This window comes from Equus przewalskii, chromosome 15 (genome assembly GCF_037783145.1).
Source record: "Equus przewalskii isolate Varuska chromosome 15, EquPr2, whole genome shotgun sequence".
Classification (NCBI taxonomy): domain Eukaryota; kingdom Metazoa; phylum Chordata; class Mammalia; order Perissodactyla; family Equidae; genus Equus; species Equus przewalskii.
The window spans coordinates 46963402-46988353 of NC_091845.1; the positions used below are offsets into that span (position 1 = coordinate 46963402).

Consider the following 24952-nt stretch of genomic DNA (forward strand, 5'->3'; position numbering starts at 1 on the left):
AAGTATTGAGATCTTAGGCTGTAATAGCAATATAATATGTTGATAAAACATATCAAGGTGATAGACATATCAGTTATCATAATACAGGTCAGTAGGGTTAGCCCATATTTAACAGACAAGTGCTTGAAAACACAAAATAATCAAAACACAATTATATGCTGTTGACAAAAGACATGTCAAAAAAATCATAGAGAAGATTAAAAATGAAGGAAAAGGCCAGAGAGTACCAGGTGAACCCAAACAACCGAGAGCAAACCAGATAAAACAAAATTCAACAAAAATCCATTAAACAAGATAGATGGTTATTTTTACACTGATAAAGGGAATAACTCATAATGAAGCTACAATAGGCTGAATAATAACATTGACATATATAAAACAAAATCTGTTAGAAAAACAAAGAGAAATTAAAAAAAAAATCACAGTGGGGGATTTAAAAAGCTCTCTCACACTTTGACAGACCAAACAGACAAATGTAAATAAGAACAGAGAGACAGTGAATGATATCCCCTTGTTCAGAAATATGTACACAAATAACAGTATGTATAAAATACAATATCTTTGAAATAGAAAGGGAATGTTTTTCCCCAAATGTGCCAGGAGGATTCATAAAAGTGAATCACATCCCAGACATAAAGAAAAGTTCAATAGACTACCCCATAAGAAGATACTGTTCAGACAAAATTCTGACTTTAAAAAGGCAGGCATTGATAACAAACATATAAACATGAAAATTCAAAATACTTGCATATTAGGTCTCTACACACCCCCAAATTCCACCAAAAATTCCTCTTAAATAACTCTTTTGTCCAAAAGTAAATAAAACATCTATTGTGTGGTGTAGTTTCCCGCTGTTTTGTATTCTTTTCACATGTAGGTGAGTCCGGCTTAGGGAACCTTCTGGTCAGCATGACTTATGATGCAGACAATCAGACGGTCCCACATCCAGTGCAGCTACCTGAAACGTCCACATGCTCCTTGGCCCCTGAGTACAGTGCTTTTACACTGTAGGTTTTCTAACCCTGACACTTTTCAGTTAGTACTGTTCAGGGATATCTATGGAAGTGAGAAAACCATAAAGAAAAGGATCATTAACACAGACTCTAAGGAGTGATGCCTCTGGGGAGCGGAGGGGATGTGACTGCGGAAAGGTTGTTTTCCTTAACCTGGATCTTCACTTTATGCTTCTTCTTTAAACTGTACAAATGCAGATTATATACTCTTTGGTATCTGTGACACATTTCATAATTTTTAAAAAATTCATGAAAAGAGCAGAAAAACACTAACCACAGTTTAGTACATGGTTCAGCTGGGCATAGCGTTTATGCAGACATAATAACGAAGCACTGAATTTATTCATTATGGATAGGTGAGGGTATGGGAAGGGCGGGGGTGTGGGCTAGAAGAGGCTGAATCCTCTTGTTCCCTGGCGGGAAGTAACAGATAATGCCTAAAACTAAACAATTGACAAGCGACAATACAGGCATTCTATATAGAGACATGGAGGACAATTTTATCATGAAAATAAGTGAAAGAGTTAAAAGTGGTTGCCCTGGGGGTGGGGGGAGAGGGAGGTGATGAAGAAATGTTGAAAGACTGTTTTTCATAACAAGTCTTGACTCTTTAAACTCTGTGCACGTACATCTTTAGTAAAAGTAAAAACCTTAAAATAAAGCAGAGTAAGTTGTTTCATTGTGGAGAACAATATACACCTTCAGGATAGATTTAAAAGCTAATATTATAAGACTGTCTCTCTGTGGCTTGCGTTAAAAATTTCAGGGGCAGAACTACACATAGATTCAAAGTAACTCAGCCAGAAGTGCCGCTGCTGTGTGGGGGAAACCACAGTCCACAACCGTGAGTGGTTCTGATGATAACGAGAATGCTGATGTCGAAGATGCAAAGGGCTTCTGGAAAAACGGCTCATGATATGAGAGAGAAAAAAGGCAACAGTTGTCAAATAATATGTGATTATACTTAAAGAGGGATTTTAAAGGTGTACATGTCACTGTATTAATAAATTTATTTTGTAAGTAGACATTTGCTTACTTTATCTATACCTCTCAAAGCTTATGTATCAAAGATGGACAGAAGAATTCCACTTTTGTTCATCTTCTCATTGGGAAAATGAGGAACAGCATCATATTTGGGGTGACTTTATTTTCAAGCAAAAGTAGTCTAAATGTTGGGTTTCTGGAAATCCTTCCTAAGACACTAAAGGTAGGAACTATAAAGCAAATGATTGATACACGTTATCTTACTAAAATTTAAAATTTCTAGGGCAATAAAAAATGATAATATCTGGAAGTGGCCAGCATGTAGCTCAATGGGCATTCCCAGTGTGCATGGGAATTTGAACTGGTTTGTTCTTTCTGGAGAGGGGCTTGGCAGTATGTATGTAGAATCCGGTCAAAGTGCCTACAGGTATTAAGCCTTATTTGCAAAGATGAGCAATAGGTAGTTCTTCACAGTTAGTCAAAAAGGTAGTAATTAAATATCTAACACTAGGATATTGCTTAATGAGTTATAGTTTATCATAACATACTATAATGATATACTATAGCATTACGTTCTAGATGACTATTTTTCACATAAAAATATTCCTGACATTTATTGCTAGGCAGAAAAGGTTACTAAATAATTCTGACATTAATAATCCAATTTTATATCAAAAGCAAAGCAAAGCAAAACCAGGAAAACCCAGAGCAATGAATGCATTGAGGAAAAATGGGAAGGACAAACACCAGAATGTCCACAGTGATTACCTCCAGGTGGTGAAATACATTTGACATCCTATTTTCTCCTTGGTACTTTTCTTCATTTTCTAACTGTTCTTCATAATTTAGCTTTGTAATACAAATGAAAAACATGCATGTCCTTCCTGAGCCCGATTCCTGGGATTCCGAGTGTGATCACTAGGGGAAACTTCACAGACACTCTACTGTGTCCCTTGGGTGTTATAGGGTGTGTAGAACTCTCTGGGGTGCAGGCAGTGGGGTGAGGGTGCTCAGGCAGAGAAAACATTGTCAGAAAAGGGTAGAAGTAGATGAAGGATGGGGGTAGAAAGCATGCTGGAATCTCCGCTGTGAGAAGCACATACACTGTGAGCATGCGCATAAGGTTTGATGGAGAGGTTGAAGCCAGGTGCTTAGGGCCTTGAGTGTGACTTTCAGGGACTGATGGAGAACTCTAGAAAGTTCTAAAGGAGGAAGATGATGATTGTGGTGATGGTGCTGCAGGTGTGACCTCAGGTGCCTTTCAAACTCATTTAATTTCAAATGAGATTAAACCAAACTTGTTAATGTGGGTCAAAATGAGTTTGTAAACCATTGCTGAAGCCCCTATCAGACCTCCCCCACCCTGCACTCCTCTAGGGTGAACACACCCAACTCAGATGTCAGGGGCGACCCTCTGGCTGCCATAGAGAAATGACACCTTGTGCTACTTCCACGATCTGAGACTGGTGTTGAAGTTTCCCAGGGACGCCCTCATGTGGCCCAAATACCACCCCTGGGAGCAGGAGTCAGGGATCTGGCTTCCAGGTGAACAAGGTAAATTAAACCCATGCATTTACTTCTGCTCTCTCCTAAATCCTATTAAAATACAAATAAGGTACAAAAGCCAAAACTCCTACAGAGGTTACAGGAATTACATCTGGGAAGCCGGAAAGCAGAAGAGGCATAAGAACATGAGTCAGTACCCAGGAGAAGCTGAATCCTGATGCTGCAGTGGGGGAAGCCCAATTCTCACATCAGAACCCCATCAAGGCTCAGGAATTCCAAGCATCAGTTACCTTTAGAAGTGGGCATGCAAGTGGTTGAAGTAGTTGGACCCCCAGGTTCCCTTTTACACCCTGTTCAACCAGGCAACTGCCTTCCTCCATCTCAGCAGATTCTGCTTAGTCTTCTAGAAATGTTTACTTCTAGAAAGGCTGATACAGACAACTGGACCAGGCTCCAGGCATATCAAGGGCAGTGGCACCCACAGAAAACAGATGGGTTGAGCAAAAGCTCCCATGCTGAATCCTGGGTCTGGCCTTGGCCCTCCTCTGTCACTGGGCTCCTCTAAACTGACAGTCAGACTTACATCCCTAGCAGGAGACTGGAACATTCCTCTCTAGGGAAACTAACCAACTCAAAAAAAAAAAGACCTACTGGGGCTGGCCCCGTGGCCGAGTGGTTAAGTTCGCGCGCTCCGCTGCAGGCGGCCCAGTGTTTCGTTGGTTCGAATCCTGGGCGCAGACATGGCACTGCTCATCAAACCACGCTGAGGCAGCATCCCACATGCCACAACTAGAAGGACCCACAACGAAGAATATACAACTATGTACCGGGGGGCTTTGGGGAGAAAAAGGAAAAAAATAAAATCTTAAAAAAAAAAAAAAAAAAAAACCTACTAACTGTTCCCCCAATAAAACCACCTAGCCAGATCATCTTAGGCCGAAGCCCACCAGCCAACAAGCCCTACTCAGGCCCAATGGTCTTCAAATCAGCTTTCAGGGCTTCACTGTTAAAGATGAACTGACAGTCCTAGAACACTGGATACTTGAGCAAAGTGTCTATCATTAAAGATAAATACAAAAACAAGCAGAAAAAAGAAACTCAAAGGAGAAAATTCCAAAAATATTAATAAGGGAATATATTGAACTTTTGAAGCATCAACACTACATTCTGAAAGGAAGTCTAACAAAAATAATGCTTAGAAATTAAAAAAAAAAGTTATTGTGGAAATTAAAAGTTAGTAGATAAGATGGAACATAAAGTCGAGGATACCTTCCAAAAATAGAACAAAAGGACAAAGGGAGAATTCAGGAGAAAAAGAAAACTAGAGAATTAATCTGTGAGGTTCAAAAGCTATGTTCCAGAAGAAACCAAAAAAATGGAAGAAATAAAATAATGAAAGAAATAATTGAAGAAAATTTCCCAAGCCTGAAAGAGCTGTGTTTTCAAAGTAGAATAGCTCTCTAAGGGCCCAGTACAATGGAGGAAAAAGACCCAAATGAAAGTACATTGTTGTGAAATTTTATAACACTGGGACCAAAGAGAAGATCCTACAAACTTTCGGAGACGGGGGAAAAAGCCACGTGCAAAGGATCAAATATCAGAATGACTTTGGACCACTCAATAGCAATACCAGAAAGCTGTTTTTTATAGTCACAATAATAAAACACTGAAAACTGATCTAACAAAGACTATGTTATTAATATACTGGGAGAATGGAGGGAAGGGGGATGTGTATGTGTTGGGAGGCTGGAGGTATAAGGGAATAAAGCCTTTTCACAGTAGGAAATGAGATATCTAAAGAAAAAAGCAATGTAAGCAAGCTATTTAGAAATTTGGAGATAAATACCAAAAGAAAGCTAAAAGTTGAAAATGGTTGTACTTAGCAAGCAGGAACGGGTTGGGGGTGGGGCAAGGGTCTATTGCTTTTTATAATAAATCAAGAGAACTGGGTGACTTTTTAAAGTATGTACATTTATGACTTTGATTAAAATAAAATAAAATAAATAAAAAATCTGAGTATTTAGTTCTTAGCTTTGGGGCCCTGAGAAATCTCTCAATGTCCCTTCTGGGTGATGGACAGTTATCATGTTGTGGCTGCTCTGTGAAAATCCAAGCCTAACTAAGGAAATCCCCAAGAGCATACATGTTTCATCATTTGCTGCCCCAAAAACCAGTGTGTAGGGTTAGCTTGGAATAAGTCAATGTCCTTAAATTCAGATGCTCTTTCCCTTTCCCACAGGCATAAACTAAGGAGTCCAGCCACAGACTCAGAGATGGCACATCTGCAGAGAAGGCAGCTCCAATGACAACACTCTCACCACATCAGCTCTCTGTTTTATCAGCAGCAGAATAAAATTCTATCTGTTTTTGTAAAACAATCAACAAAGAGAGAAGAAGTACTTTTTTCCCCCATATTTTTGAAATGTAACCAATAGTACAAAATGTCCTTTAAAATCCATTTCTTAACATTTGCACAGATATTCATACGCAAAATGCTGAAAATTTATGCACCAAATAGGAAACAAATGAGCCAGTTCTGTTGGAAAACATCAGTGACAACAACCAGGCAGCCTATAATAAAGATTATAGTAAATAATCAATAGTAGTAAACTGTGAAATAAAGGACAAGTCAACATTGCTTAATTATGAAAATTACCGGAAGCAGTGGTTTTCTTTCTGCCAAGTTCTTCTACCCAGATCTAGTTCAAGTGTCTCAAGAGAGAACTGAATGCCAGGACACAGGCAATGGAGCCCCCAAATCTTCACTCTTTGTCTTCATGGCCAGAAAAGCCCAGGAATCCTTCCTAGGAAGACACGGGGCTCCGGGCGGAGAGCAATCTTGGAGTGAAGGAACAGCACAGTGCCATCATCTGTTTCTATTACCAGCTTCAGAAGGGAGGTGACAGAGAGCTGTGAAGTCTCAGGCAGCCAAGCCGAGAAAAACCCATCAACACGTGTGCGACGGGGAGGCAGAGGGACCAAAGCTCGTTTAAAGCTGCCCAGTTTAATAAAACTTTGTGGAGGAAATGTCACGTGAATTTTTACATGTATTTTTCTACTTTCTTGTTTGCAAATTCAAGATTCTGTGATACGGAAAAACCGAAGACGTGGTTTCATCTTGTGCTTTCTCATCAGGCAGACCATCACATGTGTTTGCCTTGCTAAATGCTCTCAACACAAACATGCTTCCCACGGCAGCGGGAGACTGGACAGAGGGGAAGAGAAATCTCAGAGCATCTTTTCGGGTAGTGCAAGCAGGCACACTTCCCCGTGGTGCCCGAGGGTGTGTGCACATATTTTACCCAATTCATGTTGACTCCAGTGTGTGTGTAAAGACCGTTACAGTGTGACGGAGTGGACATGACTGCCTGCTAGCTGTGGCCAAAGGCAAATTATTTTGCTTCTGTAAGCCTCAGTGTCCTCATTTGTACAATGGGCATCATCCCCATGCCCAACCGTGTCGAAAAGCTCAAAAGAGATCAAGCTCGCAGTGCACCAAATTACCACACTTTTGCATATTTTAGTGCTCAAATATTAGCAGCACCTCATCTGTAAAGTACTCTTAAAAATAAGCACGGATAATGTTTTTCTCAGACCACACAAATCATGAAGGAGCTGTCACAGAACACTTATTTGTAACCCCGGGCACTTGCTTGACATGTGCCCCTGCATGTCCCTCCTGTTCTGCTGTGAGTGCCCCTCCCTTCTGTGCAGGCACGACAAATTCGGGCGGTCACCAGAAAAAAAAGTTCTACAAGAAAAGCTGCCTAACTGCTCGGTGCGATTCCAAATGCCAGCTCTCAGCTGGGCCAATCTGTTCTCTGTCCAAAACCAGAGTAGATTTTTCAAATAAGATTGCATTCTGGCACTGAAGAAACCGTGAGTTCTTGACTCGTGACTCCTGCTCTCTCTCTCTCTCTCACGCGCACACACACACACACACACAAAGAGAAGGGAGCAGAACATTTGACAGGAAAGACTTGGGGAAGCTTCTCTCTAAAGGATCTGGGCAGGATTGTGAAGAGTGTGCATACCCCTTTATTGTGAAGTGGTAGATAGAATATTCTGCAAGTCATCACACTAGCTCCTGTCTGTGTGTGAGTATGTGTGCATGATTCAGAATATTTATGATGACCCAGGGTACTCTGCTTACAGCGCACCACTGTTTACATAGCACTTACTGAGGAAAGGACCTACAGATACACTGAGGGTGTTAAGCAGGAAAGGAAGAAAAATGGATTCTTTTTTGTCCACTGCCAATTAACTGCATCCTCTGCCGAGGGGTCCTTTTATTCCAGACAAATGCATATGTGCAAAACTCTGCTTACACTTTTATGGAATGTATTGCATTAGAAATAAGTTTTCTTCACACGTGCAGGATATAAACACAAACTTTGAAAAGGCGCATGCATCATCCACTCATTTTCATGCAGAAATCAACAGCCACTTCTTACAAAAATGAAAACAAATTTATATTCCGCAAATCAAACATGAAGTTAATGTACTTCTGTTCAAATATAAATCTCAAAAAAATGCTGTTGCTGTGGCTTGACTAGAAAAATAAGTATAAATCATGGAGTGGTCTCTGACAGAGCCAAATGCAAGGCAGCTGACCTGCCAATTTATTAAGAATTTTCATTTTGGTGGTGACAGTGCTGGCCAACTCTGACTTACAAGGGAGTGCAGTAATAAACTCGGATCAGAGTTTCCACGGTTGCTTCGAAAGGAACAGCAGAATTCTCTAACAATCTCCTGGCTGAATTCCTCTAGCAGCATTTCTGTTCTCCTTAAGTCACTGAGCTCGTCTTTTGCAAGGTCTGCACCAGCCCTGTTGTCCATGCTGTCAACAGAGGATCACGAGTCCCCTTTCCAGCGTGCAAGTTTGAGCAGACGGGATCTCCAAACTGCTTCTGCAACGTTCCCAGGCCCCTGCAGGTTTCTGCCTACAAAGAAAACTCCGGAGGCTGTGAGCTCCAGGTGCCATGCTGGGGGACACTTCCTTCAGGGATGGGAATCGTGCACATTTGCCACCAGTCCCCACCTTCAGAGCGGAGCCTGGCCAAAGATCTTGGTGTGTAGGTTGAGGGGAGAGTATTTTATTTCAGCATTATCCCCCATGGTGGATGTAAGGGCTTTGAATAGAAAGATCTACTCCATCTGTATAGAGCCAAAAATATCTCTCAAGAGAAGCTTTGAATAAATTGCTTTTAGAGGGGGACTTTTTTTTGTCACCAAAATTGAAACCACTGACCAGGATCCAACTAAGCACCCCAGAATTCATCCTTTAGAAAGTCTGCAGATTTCTCACTTTTTGAGAGCATGATAATACATGGGGTACGAGTGCCATGCATGGAGCCAGCCTGCCTGGGTGCAAATCCTGACTCCTCCAATTCCAAGCTGTGAGACCCTAGGCAAGTTCCTTAGTTTCTGCATGTGTAAAATGGGTGCAGTAAACCTTTAGGGAGTTGTTATGAGGGTAACTGAGTGTTTAGAAGAGTAATTCAGTATAGAATAAGCTCTCAATAATGTCAGCTTTTATACAGAAAACTAATTTCCCATTTCCATAAGCTTTTTTGTTGCTGGTAGTGGAATCTCTTTGCAAAGGCAGAGATTCAAGGCCCAGCCTCTGAAAAAGTTGAAAGCCTCCATGGCAACAGATGAGCCTTTTTTCCGGGGGTTGGCAGGCCCACTGATATCAAGGCACACTCATGCAGAAAGCAAGGAGTTAGGACGATGGGCGGAGTGTACTGCCTCACCCAAACACTAAACCAGGGGCTTTGCCAAGAAGCACAGATGCTGCATCTCAAAATGCCCAAATTTTTCTTACAGTTGTCATTTTGCCTGGCAAAGGAAGTTTTCATCTTTTCAAAGATGTTGATGCCTTTGCCCAATGCTTCATCCTTGCCTGTGCTCTCAGCTCCACTGCTCTGAGAGGGGAGCTCTGGGAGAATCTGCTGGACTGAACCCCACTTTCCACCCTGCTGTCACAGCAGCTCCTCTGAGGCTGGTCCAGACACCCTCTCTGCAGCCCCTGGCATGAAATCATGCAGAAAATCTGGCCTGGGATGGTCACCCCTGTGGCCAAAGCTGACATAAACCCATTAAAAACCACCTTTTATTTCTTTGGTCTCTTAGATGAGGGTTTTGTTGGATGGGAGTTAAACTGATGGACTCAAAACCATTTTCAGAGATCTCCCTATCAGTTTATCATGCCACCTTTGTCATATGCTAAATATGACTTCATCCTCACAGTGTCTCCCCCATCATACAGTGAGGATTCAGGACATGGAGATGAACTTTAAATCAGAAGAGAGTCATTAAAAACACTAGCCCAGGGGTCCAAAGAGCTGGGTTCCATCCCCACCTCTCACCTATAGTGGCTGTGTACTCAGATCACTTCCCTTCTCTAACCGTAGTTTTCTTATCTGAGGCACTACTTGAGAGCGTGAGTCCAATCTTTGAAGATGGGACATAAGTTTAGGATTTGACTGCCATTCAGGATGTATCCAGAGGTGGAATGACCTGAGAAAACTCATAGAGGCCAACCATTGAAGGGTCAGTGGTCACAGATATGGTCTGAGGGCTCAGGGTTTGGCGGGGGGGTTGGGGCGTGTATGTTGGGGGAGTGGGGAAGAGGGAGGGAGGGGTGAGGTGTTATGTTGTACAGCTTCTATGTGTGTGAGAGAGAAGGAGGAGTGTGCATGTGTGAGAGAACCAGAGAGAGAAACACTAGGTATATCATGTATATGTGTGTGAGAGAAAGAAGGATGGGGAGAGAGAGGGAGGAGGGAAAAGAGGGACTGTGGAGTATGTAAGAAAAACATTGCGTAAGAGCATATTGTGAGTATGTGAGAGTAAAAAAGGAAAGGGGGAAGAGAGAGCAAGGAAGAGCGGGAGGCGGGGAGATAGTATTTGTGGGGTGTGTGTGTATGTGTAAGTACATGTCTATGTGTTTGTGAGTGTGTGTGTGTTGCTTCTGTGTGTGTGGCAGCTGTACCCAGTGGCTGGATTGTTACACAGCCTCTGCCTACACATTTCTCAAAAAGCTCCCTGAGCTCCCCAGAGAAGCACTGTCAGAGGCTTTGGGGAATTCTCCCTTCTGGCTGACTCTGAAGAGCCAGGCTGGATTCCCCGAGTCTGAAGGCAGAGGATCAGGAGGCCCTCAGGGTCCTGCCCCTCCAGTCAGGGCCTCTGCCTCTGGGTATCTGAACGTCTGGCTCTAAGCTGGATGGAGTGGTCCTCACTCAGGAGACCGGTGGTCTCACATTAGCTGGGGTTTCTCAGAGCAGCACAGCCATGCAGGCAGCAGCTGGAAGCTGACTCACCCTCCCTGCTCAGCGAGGGAGGATGCCAGGATCTGTTTACAGCTCCAAGTCTGGTGAAGTCTTCCCGGAAGGGATGTGAGGAAGGGGGAGTCAGGCTCTATCCTTGCAAAGGACAGTAACAGCGCTGGACTAGTCAAGTTTGCAGGAGGTGTGAGGTCAGTTTGGGAAACTGTAAAAAGAGGTTGTAGTGGAAATCTTGCTTTCAGGGCCTAGCATCCATTAATCCACTTCCTGGTAAAACAGTACCCCAATGTTTGGGAAACCTCCTCTCCCCACTCCCCGCTCGCACTCTTTGGTGGAGTTGACCTGACTCTCAGCTCCAAGAGTGGGTTTTGCTTTCATCAGGTGTCTTTCCCTCCTCCCAGCCACAGTGAGTAGGTCAGGGAGGGATAGATGACCCCAAATCAAGTCAATGTGAGCCATGCCTAGGACTTTCGTGCAGCCCTGGGAGTGGAGTGGCTTCTAAAGATGTGTCATTGAGAGAAGGGAGGGGCTGGAGCTCTGGCTGTCATCTTGCTATTGTGAGAAGTTTGAAACTGCAGCCCATCAGCAGAAAGCAATGGAAAGGGAAGAAACCGAGTCCTGAAGGTACAGTTTGAACTCTGAATCCAGCAGAACCTGAAGCCAGACTACCCTTGAACTTCTTCAATTACACAAGCTAATACATTCCCTTTTTTTAAAGCCAGGTCAGGTTGGATTTTCCATCACTGGTGATCCATAGAGGCCTAGCTGAAACAGAGGTGAATGGGATTCCCAAACTCCTACTGAGAACCCACAATGTGCTGGGCAGGTATAGTGACATGTGCTGGGGGAGGAGGTGACTAAATACAAGGCTCCTGCCCCTGGGGGACTTACAGTCACCAGGGAGGGAGATGCCTGAACGAACAGCCAACATGCCAGCAACAGATATCCATGTGCTACAAAGAGGAGGAGCTGGACAGCCTTAATCCAGAAGCCAAGATAGGGACACCAATGGGGGACTGAAGAGCCAGGGCATAGAGCTGTCATTGGGTAACAAACACCAGCTTGAGAGACAGAAGAACTGAGCCTTAAATCTCAATGCAATCTCTCTAAGTCTCCATTTATTCATCTGCAAAAGGGGCAGTCTTACCTCTTAGGATTGTTCTAAGAATGAAATGAGTAATCAGCCACTCAAGATGTATTTGTTAAGCATTGATTATGTGCCAGAAACTGTGGACAACATGGTGGGCAAAAACAGGGAGGGAGCTTATAATCCAGTGGGGTAAACATCAAATGAATGCAGACTTGCTTGATGACAATCTGTGACAAGGGGATTGTGGCTATGGAGCGGACGTCTGAAAGCAGAATAAGAACTGAACATGTGAAGAGGGAGGGAGGGGGCAGCATTCCAGACGGAGGAAACACCAGGTGAAAAGGACTTGTGGAGTTGGAAATGGGGGAGTCAGAAGGACGGAGAGAGACACCCCCTTCTGAGTCTGACGACAGAGAGAGAGAGAGAGAGAGAGAGAGAGAGAGACAGAGAGAGAGACAGAGAGAGACAGAGAGAGGGAGAGAGAGAGACAGAGAGAGGGACAGGGTTGGGGGGAGTGAGAGACAGAGAGAGAGGTGGAAGAGCAGGTGGGATCAACCCTGTGGCCTTTGCTGGACCTTGAGGAGTTTTGTCCTTATCTTAGGAGCAAAAGAAAACATGGATGGGTTGCCTCTGGGTAATTAGGAGTTTGAAGCAAATTGTTGTTGCTGGTTTTGCATGCAGTCGCAAAGGTGTTGTGTCAGCGAGGCTAAGAACAGAGATTAGGAGAGATGCAAACTGGGACAGCTTGGGGCATCTCACCTCTGTGTCTGAGCAATGCTGAGCTGCAGAGGTAAAGGCACACCGTTATCCTGGTGCTGGGGCAGGAGCTGCTAGCGGGGGATGGCAGACCTTCCAGTCCCCTCAGAAGGCCAGAGGTAGCAGGCCTAGGCCTCAGCTCCATGGCAGGCAGCGGTCACTAACTACAAGGCTGTGATTTACCAAAGGGTCCAGACCTCCCGGGACAGGAAGCCCACTAGTAGACTAAACTTCCTGGGGTGGGAGCATCTGAGATAGACTCACCTCTGAAAACTGGTGATGGTGGCCTCGTGCCCCCAGGTAAGCAGAGTGAGACAATGGAAGGATGGCAAGTTTCAGAGTCAAATAGACTGGGTTCTAAACCCAGGCTCAGTGCCTTATTAGCTGAGTGACTTTGAGCAGATTACTAACCTCTCTGAGCCTGTCTCCCACTCTGTAAAATGAGGATAATACTCACCTTGCAGGCTTTTTGAGGGTTTGGTGAGTTAACATACACAACATGCCTTATGCTCAGCAAGTGTGTCATGACTTTCAGTTTTCTTCTTCTTTTCTTTGAGTCACCAACCTGAGCCACATGTGACAAGACAGCCCCAGGCACTGCTGAAACCATCCCAGGATAAAGTCCCGAATCTTCTAGAATACACCTAGTTAGCTTAAGGATTTGCCTGTGAAAGTAAAATTCACCTGGGATCAGGATTTGGGGAGACATACCCATCCCTTACAGTGTGGGGTGAATACCTTTCACAGTCTTTCCTGGCAGCTGGCTGTGATCAAGGGGAAATGGAGAGAGAACCCAGGAGGGGTGAGAGCATCTGGGGAAGATATCTTTGGGGGATTTGGGGTGCTGACCATGAAAAGGCAGCAAAGACCTCAGGCAGGGTCTCTGAGTCAAGAGTTAGTGGTGGTTTCAAAACCTCAAGGGAAGGAGACCTGGAGCTCTAGGAGCATCCCCTTTGCAGTCACACAGTGGTGATGGCCCCTGTCCTCAGGGAGCATAGACTCGCAGGTCCGGGGAAAGGAATGTAAACACACTCGGCGGAAAAGACACGGTGAGAGCAGAGTCCATTTCCAGGCTTACAGAGCCTCAGATGAGCAATTTATAGCTTCTGAAATGGATTCCAGTGTGTCTCTTTGCAATGTCATCGCTTTCTATGCAATTTTAATCCTTGGCACCGTTACGGGGGTGAGAGAGGAAAGTGAAGGCTTCCCTGGGCAATGTTAGCATGAAATGTTCCTTCTGGGAGGTTCTGGGAAGAGGAGGAAACCATCAAGACAGAGCCTTTATCTAGTTTAAATTCCCTCTACTCTCCCCAGTCCTTGATGCAGCTCGGACAAGAATCCTGCAGTCCAATTTGTAGATCAAGCATGTTATAAAATGTGAGAATTAGAAGTGACAAGTAAGATGCCCCATGCCATGATGCTAATACTCATGAAACCATTCTTGTCTATTTTCTCAGACAAAGTCTAAGCTCACTACGAATATACTTAGCAATTGTCTGCTAAAATGTATGTCTAGTGATTTAAATCAAACATGGGAGGTCTGGGTTGTCCTTGATTTGTCACACGGCCATTAAAACTATTGTTGCAGGGAAATACCACATTTTTTAATTTAAAAAAAGTGGTTGGCCCCGGAAGGAAAGGTTTTCCCAGGTTGGAGCATCTGGATCAAGAAGCCCAAACTCTGTGGTCTCAACCTAATGGTCTCTCCGTGAGTTGCTGACCCCCTTCAGTGGCCCAGCTGGGGAGATCTCTGGGACACCAGGCCAGAGGGCCTAACCAAGACTGGGATGGAGGCTCCAGAGCCACAAGAGAGAGGTGAACACAGAGGGGAACTTCGTCTGGATCAGCTCCTTGATGGGCACAGACCTGCTTCCTGCTGAGGAGCGCCAGTCCACAGGGCAGGCGCCACGTGCACCAGCTTACCTGGAAGCACTCATATGGTCTTCCTGAAGTCTACACCTGAGAAACCACGACTGAAAGAATCCCCTTCACTGCTTCCTGAGCACCCACCTCTGCTCCACTTGAGTGTCTCAGGACGGAGCTTTTATGTGGCACCTACTGAATGCTCCCTAGCCCCACCCCACTAGAATACAGCTCAACACTGTATGTCTTCCATAGATATACACATAGGAAGTGGGCACTAGGAAAGAAAGGCACAGATGCAAGAGCCACATAAGGTGTCACCTTACAGCCTTTTATTCCTGAAAGACATTTCTGAAATGGCTCTGGGCAAAGAAGTGCATAAGCCAGCCGGTTTGATAGACAATGAGTTAAAAATGAATAAAGTTGGTCAGCTGAATTAGGTTTTCCTTTCCTAAAAGTGAAACTCTATCCTGGAACACTTACAGCTGTCTTGGAGACTAGAAACCATCCTTCAGCAGAAATGGTGACAGGAGAAAGTTCGGCTGGTCAACAAGGAGAAAGGGCTCTCGCCCCAGATTTTAGCCTCATGCCGGGTGAGTACGTGCTACATGCAAAGGCAAACTGCTCTGCTGCCCCTTCTCTTCCTCTTTTCTTCAACCATCTTGGGGAGTTACACTGCCCTCTAAGTCCATGTGTATGGTGTTGTCTGAACACAATCACCACCCTTCACAACATCGGCAAATTTCAGCACAAAACATTGTTCCAACTCCTCACTAGCCAGCCCCCAAGCGCTCTGAGGAATGTGTCACAGGGGGCCCTGATCATAGTTATCTTCACAGGGGAGGCCCAGAAAGGTCAGGGATTTTGCACAAGGTCTCAAAGCTCACCAAGCAAGAAAAAAGTCTGACTAGAAATAAAACTAAATATATTGATTTTTCTTGGTGAAATTGTGGATGCAACAAGTATTCATGGAGTGTTTTTCAGCATCTAGTAACACCATATTGGGTACTTATTAATAAACTCTTGAGAGAGATTGTTCCAAAGTCAAATATAAAAGGATGGAGAGAAGCACTTTTATATATATATTTTATTAGAGGTGCACGCAGTATAGGAAGTGACTTTCCTTGACCTTGTGCCATTGAAATAGATTCACAGGCTCTCACACATCCACACATATCTTGGCCTGAAGATCTTGTATATAATTTTATAGAAGAAAACAAATCTATAGAAAGTGGCTTTTAGGGAAGCAAATGCAATTCTGCATAAACAATCCATTGCCAAGGCCATTATATACAATAAGCCCAGAAACATCCAACAAAGAGAGGCATCTCCCTCAGAACTAATGTACAAAGGCTCTATGATGATGATTACATTTCCGAGAAACTTGGAAAACATTCTGTAAATTCTCATGGCCTTTTTTAGTTTAGTTTGTTTGTTTTTGGTCTTGTTTGAATTGATTCTTTTTGAGCCACAAAGTCAAATAATCACTTCTTGCATTTTGGCATATTCCAACTGTGTCTAGGACCAAAATTTTCCTGCTATGTGAACACATCCCTGTCTCATGCCCAGGAGAGCATCTTGGAGTCTTAAGAACCTGCATGGAAAGCTACTAAGCTCAAAGATGGCTTTTGAGGGCTATCAGTGAGAAAGGATGATGTTATAACAACCTGTGCAAGCATCAATTTCTTCAACCACAAAATTGAAATATTGGCTCCACATACCTTATGAATGCCTGAGAGGTTAAAACTACATAATCCAAGCAAAAATGCTTCTTAAATTTAAGTGTGAAATTAGAAATGGCTAATTCTTCTTAATGACCTGGGGTCCAGTTTGGGATTTAGGCATTCAGATGTTGATGGCTACCATTTGTTCTACACTCCCTGTCTGGCTCTCTCTCCCAGTCCCATTGGGCATCTATGCTGGGGGGATGAGAGGTCCACACTCACACATCACCCTCCCTGTGAGCTACTGCTCCTCCTGGGTTGTCTCCTTGGGAACGACTCCAGCATCCATCCAGGGGCCAAGCTGAAGTCAGAGCAGCACTCCTGACTCCTCCCCACTCCCTTGCTGCCCACATGCCTAGATCTTTGTCAAATCTATCTGTGTCTTTCCATTCTCATGCCCACCACCAAGTCCAGGCCCCAATCCCTGCCAGAGATGACTGCAACAGCCTTGTCCTGTCTTCCTGCCTCCAGTTGAGCCCTTCTACACACAGCACTGAGAGGCATCCTCCTAAAACATGAATCTGAGTGTGTCACACCTCTGCACCTGATGGCTGTTCTTTATTCTCCTTAACAGGGCTGAGAAGGCCATGTTGGGCAGGGCCCTATACTCCCTCCCAGCCCAGCCCAGCCTATCTCATCTGTTGCTGAACAGGCTCCGACCCCAGGATGCTCTTCGGTTTCCTGGCTCACACCTCAGGGCCTCTCCACTGCCTCTGGGTGCTCTCCCAGCACCAACACAAACTATGTAAGGTTATGGTTGGGGCTTTCCTGTCTTCCATATTAGACCTGAGATCCTGGAGGGCAGGAGTCTCTTCCTGTTGTTCTTGGAAACACCCTGCTGCACCCCAGGCAGTGGTATGCTGGGTCAGGCTTGTGCTGGCTCAGGAGAGCTGACTGTGAGCATCTCTCCCCAGCACTGTGTTCAGCGATGACATGTTGGTAGCTTAAAAACATATATGGTGGGAATACTTACACTATGGAAATTGGCAAATGCTTCAAATCAAACTTTTCTTTATACTTAGAGAGCTGGTTGTTAAATATTTACCAGGAAACCACTGACCCCAGGCCAGCCCTCTCCCTTCAGCTTTTTAACCTGACACATTCACGCTGGACAAATGCTCTCTGTAACAGAACTAAAATCTGGAGTCTCATAACACACTCCCTTCTTGAAGCACACATTTCAGTTTGTACTCTTGGTGCTATGATCTACTTGTCTGGCTCACTCCCCAGTGACAGCCACAATAACAACAGTAATAATAACAGCTATTGGTGTTTACTATGAGCTAGCTGCTGGGCTCAGCCCTGGCAGGTGCCTCTCTGACTCACGTCCATAGCGCTGTGAGGCTGGGACTGTTAGCACCCTCATCCGATGGAGGAGGAAAGTGGGGCTTTGGAACCTTGCCCAAGGACAGATGGGGCCGGTGTTAGAACCCAAGCCAACTGGGCCACATCGCTTCCCCCTCATGACCACACTGGGTCACCTGCCCTGCTTCCCTCCTGGGGCCTCCCTGTGTGGGGACCATCATGCCCCTGTGCGTCCAGCACTAGTTGCCATGGTTCTGTTTCCAGCCACGTAGCGATGGCCCAGGGTGAGTTCACTGGTAATGCCTGTATACATTATGAATTCCCTGGCTGCCCCCAGTTTCATCCTGGGCTCAGGGCACAGGGCCTGGCTTCCCTTGTCCCCACCCTAGAGCTCTGAATGCCAACCAACCTCAGTGTCCACCCTGAGATTCAGTGGCTGTTACCTTCTTCCTTCTGGATTGAGCCTCCCAGGGGCCACAGCTGTCCAAGTCTCTTCTCTGCACCTGGCCTTGGGGAGCATGCACTGGAGGCTACTGCAGTAGCTCAGGGCTGCCTCATTTATCTCTCCCAGCACTTCCCCAAAGCAGCGTCAGTTCTGTTTGATGAATACTGGACTGAGGGGCAGAGAGCTAGGAAGGGCCCAAGCCAGGGGTGTCTGATGGCAGGGCTGGCACTCTGAGTGTGAGGCAGGGGACAGGCTTCTGAATGGCCAGGGGAGCCGGTTCACACTGCCCTGTCCTGGCACCTGGCCCACAGCAGCAGGTCCCACCCTGGTGACCTGTTGGGGCGGGCCCTGCAGCTCCTTCTCCCAGCCTCCCATCCCCACCCCTGGTGAACAGGACCCTGCTGTGGGTTGAGCTGCAGCCCCTTTCCATGCTGGGGAGGTCCTGCTCAAGGTGGGAAATCCCTACCACCACAAAATCTTTTCATCCTTCAAAAGGCAGCCCCCACATAGTGAAAAGCAAGCTCTTTAACTTTGTTTTAAGGTGGCTGCCAAGTTAAGAGTAGTTCAGGTCACTTACAGAACCACATCCATTCTCTCTGGGTTGTTGTGGGACACACTGGTTAGAGTGGACCTTCCAGAGGGTGAGAAGTTATTGTCTTGGAATCTGTACTGGGGCTCTGCTGTGAGGACGTAGAACTTTCCAAGAATGCAGGAAGACAATTTCCCCAGATTTTGCAAACTTCAGCACTTTCTTCGGCCATTGTTTCTTTTGGTTATTGTTAGTTTCTCTCTCCTTTCCTGCTTTCTTGTGAGTTACCTCTAGGATTCTACCTTGATTTATTACAGGGTTTTTTAGCGTATCTCTTTGTATAGTTTTTGCGGCAGTGGCTCTGGGTATGTTTCTTATCACAGTCTACTGGTGTTAACACTTTCAGATGAAGTGTGGAAACCTTATTTTCATTTAGGTCATTTGCCTTTCCCACTTTCAAATATCATTGTTTTGAGTATCAGATGGTGTCACGTGTTTTTGTTTCCGTCATTGTATATGATTTATAAAGATGGTCTATCGTGTGTACCCACATTTCAGTTCTTTGCATTCCTGCTTCTTCCTGATGCTCCAAGATTCCTTCTTTTATTGTTGCCTTTCTGTTTGAAGAATTCCTTTAGCCAGTCTTTAGGGATCTATTTGCCAACTACAAATTCTTTTAGTTTTCCTTTTTCTGAGAATCTCTTGATTTCCCCTTCATTTCTGAAGGATAATTTGCCCAGATATAGACTTTGCAGTTGACGGCGCTTTTCTTTCAGCACTTGAAAAATGTTGTGCCACTTCCTTCTGGCCTCCACGGTTTTATATAAGAAATCTGCCATTACCTGAATTGATCTTCTGCTTTAAGAATGTATTGTATCTCTTTGGCTGCTTTCAAGATTTTTTCTCTTTCTTTAGTTTTTACAAGTTTAATTATGACGTGTCTTGGAATGTATCTGGATGTGTCTGATTTTCCAAGTTGTGTGTTTTCAATGACACACGCTAGCATGATTCTCAGAGAATGACCTTTTTTTCTCCTCAAAATCAGCCAGTGAATTTATCTGGTTTTCATTTCACTCGAGTATCACCCACAAGCCTCATCTAGCAGTTCCTAATTTTCTCCACTTATGCTTAGAAAATGCTCTACTACAATAAAAAGTGTGGCTGGAATACTTTTATGAGTATGATCAGAAGCGATGTCCTTGTCACAGGAAATGCTATCTTCTGGCACACCTGCAGGGACTCAGCATGACTTCCCAGCTGTGCCATCAGAGCCAGGGGCTCTGGACTACAGACCATTATAATGAAAGAAATGAAAGTTCTTGTCATTGGGAGCCTCCTAACCATGTGACAGACACCATGGTGGGCAAAATTCATCCTTCCTCTAATCGTTAACATTATGAATCCAGTATCATTAACCACCATTTCTCAGATAAGGAAAATGATGCTCAGAGATACTCAGCCAACTAGCCAGTAGCCACACAGCTGTTACATGGCAGAGGCAGGGTATATGTCCTAACTAATTTTTTAAAAGTTTATTTTATGGCAGTATACCTTACATATAATAAAGTGCACTAATCATAAGTGTCACTCACAATGAATTTTTACATATGCATACTTCTGTAAGACCACCACCTAATCAAGGTATGGAACATTTTAATCACTCCAGGACGCTCCCTCATGTCCCCTCCCATTCAGTAATCCCTCCTTCCCCCAAGGGCAATCACTATTCTGATTTGTTTCATCATAGATCAAATTGATCATTTTGGAACTGTATATAAATGGAATCATACAGTACGTGCCCATCTGTGTCTGGCTTCTTTGATTCAACATCATGTGTGTTCATCCATGCTGCTACATGTATCTATATTTCCTTATTTTTCACTGCCATATAGTATTTCATTACGTGAATACACCATAATTTATGTACTTGTTCTCCTGCTGATAGACTTTTAGTTGTTTCCAGTTTGGGGTTACTACAAATAAAGTTGCTATGGACATCTGTGTGCATGCCTTTTGTGGACATACACAGTCTTACAAAGGCAACGGAAACTCCTCTTGCCCTAGTTCTACCATGGACCAGGAAGTTCCAGTTTTGTTTTATTCTTTTTGTTTGCTTTTGCTATATAAATTATGCTTCTCTTATTTTTCACGATAGGGGCACAGGGAAGGAAGAATCTTACTGACTTAAATAGGAAGAGGTTTGAGTAAGTTCTTAGAGTGCTCTCCAAGCAGTTTTCAATCTCTTCTTGGCGAATCCTTGGAAGCAAGGTGAGAGGGGATCATTCTTACCTCTCCAATAAAGACATACATGGGAATACACTCCCACACCTCCCCACACTTTGCGTCATTTCAAACTTGTCTTGCTCTACACTTTCCTAGATTCCCAACATCACCCACCAACTATCCTACCTGCCCTCAGGAATGCACCCTATGCTTCAGCCACAGCAGCTCTGCTGCCCATGAAAAGGACACACTCTTTCATGACCCTCATCCTGCTTTACCCTCCCCTGCCAGGCTCCTTCCCTCTTTCAAATCCTTGCTTAAATGAAGTTTTCCCTTTTCTCTTTTGCAAGTTGACAGAATTGTGAGTTGGGGACATAAATGCTAAATAAATAAATCCAATAAATAAACACACAAGTCTTATTTATATGAGAATATATAACCAATTTTGGTTCCTGGAAGGCAATTTTTAAACACAAAGGACAAAGTTTAATACATAGGAAATTTATAAAAGGTGAGAAGTAAATTGCTTCTATTTGATAATATACAATTTCCAAGACAGAGCTTACCTACTGGATGGTGTATTATTTTTCCCAAAGTTAGAGACACAAGCTAAATTGATTAGAAAGACTGAAAACTTTTCATGCCCTATGATTTTGCGTCTAAGAGGCACAGCTGCCAAAAAGAACTTTTACAGTTATTTGGCTTATTTGGAATTTGCTGCACTTCCTGAGTTCGCAAGGCCACTCCTACATGTCTCTGGAGGGATCTCATTCCAGAGGCTGGAGTGAGAATCTCACTCCTCAGCTTCAATAAATCGCCTGAGGGGTACACAGCCCTGGAAAAGGCAGATGTCTTTGTGTGGTTTCATTTGGACAGGCTCTGGAAGTTACTTGACTGGGGAGTTGTGGTCCCTGACACAATTCTTTAGAATAAATTAAATCCCCTTTTCTTAATTAGCTCATATCCTCACATCTACTGTTGCAAACTACAAGCCTCTTCAATTCTTTCCTTACCAACAGATTCCTAAATACTCCCCTGTTAGTGCTGCCTTTGAATTACAGACAGCATAATATCCTCCAACGCCTTTATGATGATTCTGAGAGCAATTCACACCCCAGGCAGGATTCCTAGGAGTCCTTATGGCGATATAGCTTCTGAAGCCCGGGCTGAAGTAGCCCACTTATACAGCAAATGTGTTAGCCCTCCCAACAGGCGATGCTGAATTAAAGTTCGCCTTCTTTAGGCCTCTCATTCCTGCTCTCAAATGAGAATTCAAGAAATTTAAAGGCATTCTGCAGTAGATTTTGGTCTTGACGTTAAGAGCTCTTTGTAGTCCTAAGAATGAATACAGCATCATCTTCTGTATTTGTTCACGCTGAACTTAATTGTCTTCATGCTGAATATGCCTTGTCCAAATTAGGCCTTATTTCTCTAGGACCTTTCTAAGGATTTACATTTTTTAAAGTATAAAGTGAAATGGGTATTATCTATTGGCTAGCCCCCTTTTATACTGGGTATCAAACCCTTCTTTTCATTTTTTAAATTGGTGTTCTCAGGACTCTTTGGAGGGACCTTGGAATTTTTAACCACAAGGGTCATCCTAGGCCCTCTTATTCCCTCACTTTAAAATTCATCTTTAGTATGCTCCTTCTAGTCCCGGGCACCATCCATGCACTTATGAGCCCCCTGTTCTCTGGCCACCTCCTCATCTGACATGTCACTCCAAAGACACCTCAAGCTCAACACATGTCTTGAGGCAAAACAATCTGTCGTCTTCATCTTGTCCTCAACTATGGTACTTCACTACTGTCTGACTCCATAAATGGGACTTCCCTTCTTTCCAGAGGGTAAGTAGGAACAAGGGAATCATGGTTGATTCCCCCCTCATCCCCCAAGAGCCAATCCATTCCTCCAAATAGCAGTTATTTACTAAGTATCCACTGAGCGCCAGGCACTGTGCCAGGTGCTGGGGACGAAGCAAGAACTAAAAAAAGTCAGGGACCCTGGCCTCATGGAGCCTTATTCAAGAGAAGAGTAGAAAGATAAAAATACTAAGCAAATGGCTGGACAGTTGTAGAGTTACAATGGTGAGGTGTAATAGCACAGAAAAAGTTAAAGAGCTACGACAACATGTATCAGGGGAGCCTGTGGGGCCATGGAAAGTTTCCATCAGGAGAAGACATCTGAGCTGTCTCTCAAATCCATTCCCTTCTCACCCCTGCACTTCCCACCCCCACTCCTAACCTGGGCCACTGCAGTAACATCAGACAAGACTCCTCTATGGAATATTAGCACATAAGGGCAGAGACTCTGCTTATTGTTCTGGAGAACTCTCAGAGCCTGGAACAGGCCTGAACAGAGAAGATGCTCAGCAAATATCTGTTGAGTTAAATGTCTGAACTTACTGACCAGGACCAGGCCAGGCCCTTGCCCCTCTCTGTCCTCACCTCTTCCCACCCTTCTCCTCCTTCTCAGGCTCCAACCACCTGGGCCTCTGGGTTCTTTAAGTAGGCCAACCTTCCATTCATCTCACCACCTTTGCACATACTGTTCCCTCTACCTGGAAACTTCTCTTCCCCATTCCCACCCACTTAGCTTTGTCAACATCTACTCAACCTTCAGCTCTCAGCTTAAATGTTGGAGAGGCCTTGCCTGACCTCCAGCCCAGACCAGGTCTCCCTCCTACAGGTGCTCACACGCCTGTGAGCTTCTCTTTCACAGCCCTTGGCACTGCTTGAAAATAATTCATGCACTCTTGTGGTTATATGACTGTTGTCACTTTCTCTCACAATCCTGTAAACCCCAGTGAGTCAGGAATTGTGTGTATTTTGCCAACAGTATATCCTCAGGTTCTAGCACAGTGACTGGCACACATTAGGTGCTTAGTAAATATCTGTAGATTAATTGCTAGTAATAAACTTTAAAAAAGCATTAGGCATGGAAAGAAGACAGAAAAAAAAAAATTAGACCCAGATTGCCAGACTGAAGTACAGAATGAAGGCTGAAAACCCAATCGAATAGGGGAAACTCTCTTCCTGAGCATGTGCTCTAAGTACCCCCATCTGGTGGCCATTCTTGGTGAGCAAACTGCTTTGGACTCTAGACCATTGTCTGCTCTTCCGAATTAGCTGAGACATGCTTCCAATGTGATCACTGCTTAAACTCATCTTCTCGTTTCTCAGTTTGGAGTAAAATCATCCTTTAGAAGTGTTTGGAGACTGATTCTCCGATGTACGCCTGCACTTCACAGGGCCTGGAGGACGGAGATTCTTAGGGAGAAGTCATCTCTTCCTGTCAGCTCTGGGCGCCCAGCCCAGTGTTGGAGCTGGGGCTTTGAGGGGAGAATCTGGCTGTTCTAGGCTTTTAATGCCATATAGTCCCTAGCATTGAGCCTGGCATGGGCAGGGACATAATAAAGTTTCCTGGAATGAATGGAGGAAGGAAAAACAACTCCTTTTTCCACTTTTGTGCTAGTGGAATTCTGATTCTTCTTAGGTACATTTGTTTTTGGGCCCCACATTTCTTTGGTGGTTGACAGATGGTACTGTGTGGCTGTGCTTTTACTGCAAAGAGTAACAGAGCACAATGATTACAGCATCTCTCTGCTTTCCCAAGATGGGGGCATAGGGTCCCTCTGAGGAGCAGCAGGCAGTTAGTGGTGCCTGGAGAAGGACAACAGAAGGGAACGAGCAGTGATGAACCCTTGGCACTTTCACTGCATCTCCTTTAATCCTCACTACAGCCCTGAATGGTAGGAATTTACCTATAGATAAAAAAAATGATGGACAGAGATGAGAAGTAATGAGCTGAAGGTCACACAGTTGGTAAAACTAAGAGTCAAACCTAAATTTCTCTGAAATCAAAGTTTGTGTTAGAGGTGAAAGGAGGACGAGACTCCGTAAGGTAGAAAAGGCCCTTTCAGCCATAGGTTGCAGAGATCAAAAAGGTTAGAAGAAAATTCTAGGAGTAATTGCTTCCTTGGAGGTTTCTCTCCTTGCTGTGCTTTGAACCCTGGTCTCTTCTCTTTCCTCCAGCTCAGGAAACCCTGGATTATATTTTTACATGCTAGCAGCCAACATGTAGAAAATGAAACAAAAATTTTTGTTATAGAGGTACAGAAAGCAAATAATAGGAATAAATTTAACAGAAGATGTTCAAGTCTTTTACCCTGAAACCTACAAATCATTGCTAAGAGAAATTAAAGAAGAACTAAATAAATGGAAAG

The 24952-nt window shown here is 44.3% G+C and overlaps 1 protein-coding gene across 9 annotated transcripts in view; it reads right to left on the minus strand.

The window, feature by feature from the left end:
* Positions 1 to 24952, minus strand: part of MYRIP (myosin VIIA and Rab interacting protein) — a 340832-nt gene that overhangs the window by 118513 nt on the left and 197367 nt on the right. For 2 of the 9 annotated variants that reach the window (XM_070577186.1, XM_070577184.1), the window contains exon 1: positions 6160 to 6404. The exons of 6 other annotated variants lie outside the window; for them this stretch is intronic. The gene's annotated coding sequence lies outside the window, so the exon portion shown is untranslated. Of the gene's footprint in view, positions 1 to 6159; positions 6489 to 24952 lie in introns of those variants that run through there. One more of the 9 variants, XM_070577187.1, reaches the window with a different exon arrangement.